Below are 9195 nucleotides of genomic sequence, written 5' to 3' on the forward strand. Positions count from 1 at the left end.
TAAGTATTTTGTAAATGCCTCAGTTTTACCAATATTTCATTCTAAGGAGCCGGATGATGCATAGCTCATGAGGTTCTTTCTATCTCTCTTGCTCAACTCAGAAGCAGTTTAGACCACTTCTATTAGAAAAGGGACTGCATAAAATATAGAGGCTGCTGGTAGTTACAGTACCTCAGATCTATAACCTAATGACCTGTAATGGTTTAAGCATTCACAGAAGGGGGAACAAGGCCCCTAGTACATTTTCTAAGAGAGTACATGATAGTAGACTGGAGGGGAATTCTCTCAACTTCCAGTTTCCAGGGAATAATTAAATATTTATTAGGTCAGAGCAAGGAAAGGAGAGTAATATGAGCACACTAAGGGGCTAAGTCATAAGCTTCTTGTGGAAGAGAGTACTTCTTTTCAAATATTTAAATTTTGAATTGGAAGAGAATGCAGAAAGTGAGATTCTTCTCTTTTCCTAGATGAAAATCATAAGAAAACAGTGAGCTATAGTGACATGTTCATTCATGCCATTTTTTCTAGGGCACAGTGAATATTTAAGAAATCTACAAGAATGGCCATAGCTTCCACAACAGTGGCTGAAGAGAATCTTTTCCACCTGAGTACCATTGGTAAAGTAATTTGGGTGTGGAAAACATAGATTCAACCTCCTACAGCATGGAACAAATCTATTCTAGTTGCACTTTTTTTGCATAAATACCCAGGCAAGTCCACCATTGGAATAGAGCCACTGTTTAGGCCATACTTGTTGAGAAGGTCTGCCAGAAGGGACTCACATCCAGGTGAAATCTGGTGGTTTGAAACCAATACCAGAGTAGGGGACTCCACACAGGCTAGAGATGTGATCTATATCTCACCAATTTCTGTTGGCTAATATGTGCCACTTGTCCAGCTAGATTTGGTGATATCATGTCTAGAGCCTACATTTTTTCATGTATTGCACATGAAGCAATGCATGGAATTATCTAGCAACTCAGGGCTGAGGTATCCTGACAACTGGGTCATTTAATAAAGAGTGAAAACTTCCTTGTAAACCCAGGTCTGGATTTTGCATTTTCGGTCTGCATTGCAAATGGCTGTATTTCAGGAAGGAAAGACAGAATAATCATTGCTATTTTATACCCTTGCTAAGAAGTCAAGCTTTCTGGACATCTTCCAGAGGTGACTGTTAGCTCAGTGGGCCAGCTGCCAAGAAAACTCTGCTTCTTGCACCTTCAGGTTTTACTCTTGTGATTCATGATATTGCTGTTCCAATGGATGGAGCTGTCATGAGAGATTATGGCCAGACTGCCCTTCAGGTACCATGAATCCAGGGGGGCTGCTATCTTCAATGGGAGCTGGTATTTAAAATCCAGTAAAATAGGAGTTAGGCACCAAGGAAGTTCCAGGTGAGCTCTCTCAGTGGATGTTATATGCAACTGAATGGTTAACCATTCAAGGTGGTGACTTCAGGGTTATATATAGAAGACTTTTCTCAACAGTTGCAAAATGGTGTGGCCACAAATGGACCACAAGTCCACACTGGAGGTGACTGTCTGCAATCATGCACATGAAATGAACTCTTTCCTCACTGTGAGTCTTTGAGTATTTAGACAAATAGCTAAATAATTTTACTGTTTATTCAGCTTTTCAGAAGAGAGAAACAGGTCCTCGTTAAAACTAAAAAAAAAAATAAAGGAAAGAAAATATTTTTTTAAAAGACTGTTTAGAAAATGAGCTTGAATAAAACATTTCAGCTCCTCACAACTGTGAGTGGTTCAGTTCCATATGAAGATATTGTATCAAAGAGAAGAATATTTAACTGCTCCTCCACCATGCCATATCTGACTCCTCTCCTGAGTTTGAGAAGCAGTCGGGATCAGCAGGGTGAATCATCTGTGCTGCACACAGCCCTGCTTGGCAAACTGCAAACAGCCATCCCCTGGGACTCTGCTCCAGTTTGCACGTTTATCCCCACTGGAGGCCCTAGCTAAAATAAGGAACACCACATCTGCAATGTGCATTTATGCTTCTTCCTGACAAAATAAGTGTAGATGGACATAAAATAATCTTTGTGAGGTGGAAGGCAGGATGTGTGGGGAATGGGGGTATCTGAAGAGTATTTAAAACTTTCTGAAGTCTGGTAAAGAGCATGGGGTAAAAGTGTGGTCAGCAGAGAAGTTTATTTGGAAACTTGTTGGAGTCTTTGCAGGAAACAGAAAAGGGTTTATATATTTGGAGTCAAAGGTTATATTAAAGTTGAGCCTACTCTAGCAGTGTTTATTTCTCACTTCTAATTTGGGTAGTTTACTCAGTTCTCATGTATTTCAAATAAGAAAGTTTATCCACACTTCATTTTTTCTTATTCAGTTGTTTGAAGAGTCACTAACGTTTCATTGTTTCTTTCTTAAGGATATAGAACTTATCCCATGACTAGAAGCTGACATTCTAGGAGTTTTATAGTATAAAATATGCCAGCTACTGAGTGAGGTAACTGTAGTGGAAAATATGGTTTCTAAGCGGTTGTGGAGCAGTGTGCAGCTAAATCTGGCAAAGAAGTGAATGCTTGCATTTTCCATTGATGTCAGCTCTCAGGACGTCATCTTGTAAATGGGAAGCTGACTGAAGAAGTATTGCAGTCTGACAGTGAGTGGGTAGATTTAAAATAGATTAAGAATTAGCGACATAAGAAAACACATAGCCTGAAAGGATGATGGTTTTAATGCATCTTGCTACTTTGCTGTGCATTCAGAGTAAGTGTATTGGGTGGTTTTGCAACATTTATAACATTTATAACAAAAATGCTCTGCTTCATTAATCCTACAACCCAGAATTATTTTAATTGTGCTGTTAGGCAGGTAATTTTGAGGGGCTTTTGCCCCTTAAAAGTCCTAATGAACGGATAATCAATGCAAGTCCATCTCTAATCACTCTTCCATGACTATCTGAGATGACCTATCACCACATCCCCCCTTTCCTATCACCACATATTCAGTGGGTACAGGCCCTCCCTGTACCTTAAGGGTATGTGGTGATAGGAAAGAGGGGGTGACTTCAAACTGAAAGAGGGTAGGTTTAGATTAGATATTAGGAAGAAATAGGGTAGGTTTAGATTAGATATTAGGAAGAAATAGGGTAGGTTTAGATCACATATTAGGAAGAAATTCTTTAATATGGACTGGTGAGGCACTGGAACAGGGTGTCCAGAGAAGGTGTGAGAGTCCCCTCCCTGGGAGTGTTCAGCATCATGTTGGATGGCGTCCTGAGTAACCTGGTCTAGAGGAAGGTGCCTGCGCCTGCGACAGGAGGGTTAGAACTGGGTGATTTTAAGGTCTCTTCCAACCCAAACTATTCTATGATTCCCTGATCTAGAGACATGGAATGATAGTAATTCTGTTGCTTCCAAGGGTGTCTTACTGAATCACTTTATTCTCTTCTTGACATGTTGCTTTCAATACCCCCTATAACTGAAGACACTGCACTTTGATCTGCCAACTCTATCTAAAACCACATATTTTTGCTGTTATGTGGAATCAGTTCATTCACTAAGAAAAAGACACCTCTGCATGTCCTTGATTCCCTCAAATGTGCATATGATTCCCTAGTTAAGTGATTATTGCTCGTAATAACATCAAGGGAAATACACAAGAAATCAAATAGTGTTAATGATGGCTCACAAGAGGAGGTTTCCAACAGCAATTTGATCAAAAGGATCCAAGTCAGATCCCATTTAAGATCAGGAATAAATTGTGGAGCTCTTTTTAGCTATTCCATCTCATGACTCACTGTGCAAAGCAGTGCTGCTTCTAAGATCTTTCTGTTTCACCCAGCAATAGAACTAGCTCAGGAAGTAAAGAGCAGCAGGATGCAGGAAATTAACAGCTATGTAAAACCTCACATTTTTTTGAAACTTTTAAAAATAATAAACTGAAGCACTTAAAAGACAAAAGTTTCACTTTTGTCAACTTTATTTTTTAAAGAGGTTTCTGGTTTTCCTTAATTTCTTATCCAAATGAAATTCACTGCAGAAAATAAAGCCATTTTTCAATTTGTTGTAGGTTGACAAAAATGTGCTTACTTACTCACTGCTTTGCCTTAGTGCTCCTTTTCTTTCATTTTGTAGAGAACTCAGACATTTCATTCCCCAAAGGAAGGATTCTGGATCAGCTGGGACAAGATGTTCTCATGGAAATATTCAAATATGCAATTATTATCTGGTATGTCCTCACATGTTCTTAAAGCTCACTAAGTCATATGATACTCTGTTCTCCTGTGGAAAAGCCAGCCTACAATCTTCCCTTTCCCTGTTTCGTGGGAGATTCTAAAAAGTGGTTTGAGTGTAATGTTAGCTCAGCTGGTTAGAGCAGAACAATAATACCAGGGTTGTGGGTTTGACCCCCATATGGGCCATTCACTTAATGGTTGGACTCAATGATCCTCGTGGATCCCTTCAAACTCAGAATATTCTCCGAAATCTGTGTGGGTGAGTGGATGGCTCTATCCCAGCAGAGGGGTACATTGTTGCTGTTTCTGAAAGCCCCATGACTTCCTGTTAGCAGAGTCTTTATGTTTTTTCATCAGTGCTGATGACTTTTTAAACCAACTGCTAAGGGCATGGGAGCAGGAAATTCCCAAATGTCAGAAATCAAGCAGGACAGGCAGAACAGGAATCTTCTCTTGAAAATAAAGCAAAAAAGAAAGGTGTATGCCCAGTGGGCATGGGAAGAATACAGAGAGGTTGCTTGCCGCTGTCAGGAGAAAATTCATGTGGCCAGAGCTCAGCTGGAGATAAAACTTGGTCAGAAATGTGGGGGACGGTAAAAATATTTCTTTCAAATATATTAATGGCAAAAGGCAGTATGAAAACATCAGCCCATTACAGGCTGAGGATGGTCACCTCAAAAACAGGAACATAGACAAAGCAGAGGTGTTTAACTCAATATCTCTGCCTTCAACAGAGATGACAGACCAAAGGGGTTGCAGTGCCCTGACCTGGAGGACCATGACTGCAAAAATTATCAACTCCTTGTCAATCCTGAAGCTGCTGCTCCAGGATCCCTACAAATCCATGGGGCCTGATGGCATTTGTCTGAGAATCCTCTAAGAGCTGGCTGGTGTCATTGCAAAACCACTCTTGATGATTTTTGAGTGGTTTTGGGAATTCAGTCTCCCTTCAGTACCTGGTAAAGTTATGAAGAAGATTATTCTGGAAGGTGTTAAAATACACCTGAAAGAGAATGCAATCATTGGCCACAACCAGCACAGTTTAATGAGAGGATAATCCTGCTTGTCAAACCTTTTTTCCTTTTATGATGGGGTAATCCATCTGGTTGATGAAGGGAAGCCCATTGATGTGATCTTTTTGGATTTCAGTACAGCTTTTGATACTGTCTCTCATAAATTTCTTCTGGACAAAATACCCAGCTCACAGCTGGATAAACACATCATGCAATAGGTGAGCAATGGGCTTGCAGGTCAGGCACAAAGAGTTACAGGGAATGGGGTGACATCAGACTGGGGACCTGTCACTGGGGGGTTCCACAGGGTTCCACCTTAGACCCTGTGCGCTTTAACGTCTTCTTAAATGACCTGGATGCAGGACTGGAAGAGACACTGAGCAAGTTTACAGATACAAAACTGGGAGGGGCTGTTGACTCCCTCAAAGGCGGGGAGCCCTGCAGAGACCTCGACAAATTAGAGGGATGGGACATCACCAACCATATGAAGTTAAACAAGGGAAAGTGATGGATTCTGCACCTGGGATGGGTCAACCCTGGATGTACAGATAGAGTGGGGAATGAGGTACTGGAAAGCAGTGCCATGGAAAAGGACCTGGGGGTCCTGGTCAATGGAAAGTTGAACATTAGTCAGCAGTGCCCTGGCAGCCAGGAGGGCCAACACTGTCCTGGGGGCATCAGGCACAGCAATTGGTCAGGTCCTTGAAAGGAACAAGTTTTCAGAATCCCTAAAACCTTTGTCTTTATGTGAGAGCAGGAGGGAGAAGAGGCTCCTGGAGGTCAGCTGCATGTGTATGTGTGCATCCCTCTTCTCTATTGTGAAAAGTGTGCACCTATTCCTATTCCCAGAAATGCAAGGATTGAACAACTTTCTGACCCTTTTACTTGAAAATTCAGAAAAAAAATTCTGCCTCTTTTGTATTACTAACAGGAGTCCCTCATGTCATACTTCCCCAAATTTCAAACCTTAGGAATGTTCTGTCAGTGTAATTGCTTTCTTTATGTCTTTTTGCTGTAAAAGCAAAAGGAGAATGGCCAAGACAGAAAGTCTGGGCTTGTCTTTCTGAATTCCTCAAGAAGGGAAGCCAGACTTGTAATCATGCTTTACCAATGATATATTGTATTTTTTGTTCCATTTTACGGCTTAAAAAAGTGGCCACTGAGTCTATAATTTTTTTTTTTTTTCAAAATACATAATTCAAATTCAAGACCATATAAACTGAAGATATATTAAGATTTAGGTGGCCTAATCTAAACATTAGTTTTAGAAATATTCCATGCTTTAGTCTCTGATTTGAGTCTTCTGGTTTGTACAACAAATAACATAAAATGCAATTGATCACATTGATTATCACTAGACTCTTAAACCCAAGAGTATTTTTGCCACAGGACTGACAACCACCAAGAAATTTCAAAAAGAAAACATTTCCAAGCAAATGTTATACAGATATCTCATGAAGGACTATCCATCCAGAAGGATATTCCTATGTTGTCAACAAACTTTGAGCTAGGAGTTATTATCCAGACTGCATAGACAACACATTAACTAGGAAAGCTAATTTAGATGGGTTTGCACCACTAGTTCCTGACAGATGTATGATAACAGAATTCTTTATAAACCCTCTTATTAACTGCTTCATGAAGCTAGTGATAGTATTCCAGTATATATTTATCTTATTTCACATGACCTCTCTTCTAAGATTTTTTTTCAAGACCAAAAAAACCCACAAGAACTCAGAGAAATGTGTTTGAAAAGTAGTTTCTAATCTTGCTTCTTAAGTGCACTTCTAAATTCCACTGAATACAGACAGATATGAGCAGAGTATCTTTTTGTTTGTTTGTAAAATGTCCATGGAGATATGCACAGTGAATGTAACATGACAGCAAGGCCACAGTGGTGTTATTCTGCTGAAAGAATTGACTTGGAGCTTTAAGTGGCTATCAGGAAAAAATCTGATTAAAAGTACTTGTAAAAGTCTCTTTTAGAATGGAAATATTTTTCAGTTTCTACTGAAGAAGAAATAATATATCTCCAGCAATGCTTGTAGAAAAGTTGTTACTATGAAGCTGCACGGGCCTAGAAGCAAATAAAAATCTCTGTGGCTTTGCTTACAGAACCACACAAAGCAAAAGAATGTACAAGGCACACTTTTCCCCTCTGTATTGCCTGTGCCTCTAGGAGGTGACAGCCCAATGTTAAAGAGGCTTCTTAGGAGATGTGTTCAAAAGGAGCAAGAATACTGTTGACCCTTGACTGAAGTCGTCCCCATTACCCCCTGGCCAAGCTGAAGTGACTATTATATACACTGGTAGGAGCTGGCCTAGGGAAAAAAAACTTGCCTCGGATGGCTCAGTAATACTGGGATTCTGTAATCATGTCCATAATCTACATGATGTTCCCAGAAGTGAGTACAGTGGCTCAGAGGTTACAGATTTGGAAGGGGCCATGCAAGTGATAGAGAAGGGGTGTGGTACTGGGCCAGTGGCTGAGAAGGGAAGAGCAATGACAGGTCTGCACTGAGAGGCTGGAGAGTGAATGTCCTCCAGTGTGGATACTCCTACTCTACACTTGGTGTTCTTCCTGTTGGAAAGTCCACCAACTTCCAATGGGTTAGGCATGACCTACAGATTGGTTTACTACTATGCCTTGAAGGTGAGCTTTCTGGTCATTAAACACATGTTTTTAGTAGAGTGTAAGATCAGATAGAGTGTGGAAGTTCGTCTGTGTTAGACGGTGTGCCTTGAGGTTGTTCACACAATGGGAGAGCACTTAAAGGAGATAGCCCACATGAGAATTCACCTTCTCCATTAATTCTCAGTGACTTATCTCTGTATTAGAGGTGTTCCTCAATGAAACTGATTATCAAAGTGGATTTTTGGAAAAAAAAAAGTTTATTGGTCTTCTTCTGAAACATAAAGCCGTTTTTGTCTTGGAAATCCGTATTAATTGCTTATCCTAAACACACATGCCTCTCTCAGGGATACTGGTCCCCTTACCCGTATTAGACTGTGAACTTTCTTTAACCCAGCCATTCCCATTTACTAAAATGTCTCTTTGACCTGAGCTGCAAAGCAGTTGACCTTCCCACCTCCAGCTCCCTCATTCATATGCGCTTCTTCCAAGATATCTACATGACACAGGCTATCTTTATGGGCAAACATAAAGAGCAGCCAGACTTAAGTACCTAATAACAATGCCTGTGTTTTAAAAGCCCTCAACGTCTGAAAAGTATCATTATAGCTTGTGTAATATATGACATTACAGAGCACCTCTGACTCTCCAAATGAGGAGGCTTACAGGGAACTGGGACAGCAATTTTCATCTCTGCATAGGTGAAAACTTTGAAGTGAAGACATGTGCAGAATTGTGACAAATATTCCTCCTAAAGAAGCTAACTTACAAAAACCAGAAGGTAGGCAAAGCATCCTCTGTACTTGTATTCTGAAAGCTTTGTCCCTTGGTACAATAAAGAAGCCCAAGAGACTATAATTAGATTTCGTTTCCTCACAGTGTCTCCAGATGGAGAGGTATGGACACAGTGCAAACCTGTCTTATGAGCAGGAGGCACACCTTGCAGTTTTATGTCTTGACAAGCTTAATGGACCTCTAATACTCCCTGCTGCTTTTGGAAAGACTTTTGGAAATGGATTTATTCCTTCACCGTCATATAATCCTAGGACAAACATTACTTCTAAAAAAAAATCTCAAAATATCTGTTTTGGGAGTGAAATACACTTGCTTGGCACAGATATAAATAGCAGCAAATATACAATAGGAGAAAAGACACTGCTGAAATAAATTTTATTTTGAGCAATAGCAAATTTGTTGCTATCAGCCACCATAAAATATATATGTTGCGTATGTCTTACACAGAAAAAAACTATGGCATGAAATAGGCCAATAAATAGCATTAGTTCTTCTTTTTGTATCTGATATTTGGTGCCACCATATGTCGACCCTGCATGCTGAGAT

The sequence above is a fragment of the Anomalospiza imberbis genome, chromosome 1 (assembly GCF_031753505.1).
Source record: "Anomalospiza imberbis isolate Cuckoo-Finch-1a 21T00152 chromosome 1, ASM3175350v1, whole genome shotgun sequence".
Taxonomy (NCBI): domain Eukaryota; kingdom Metazoa; phylum Chordata; class Aves; order Passeriformes; family Viduidae; genus Anomalospiza; species Anomalospiza imberbis.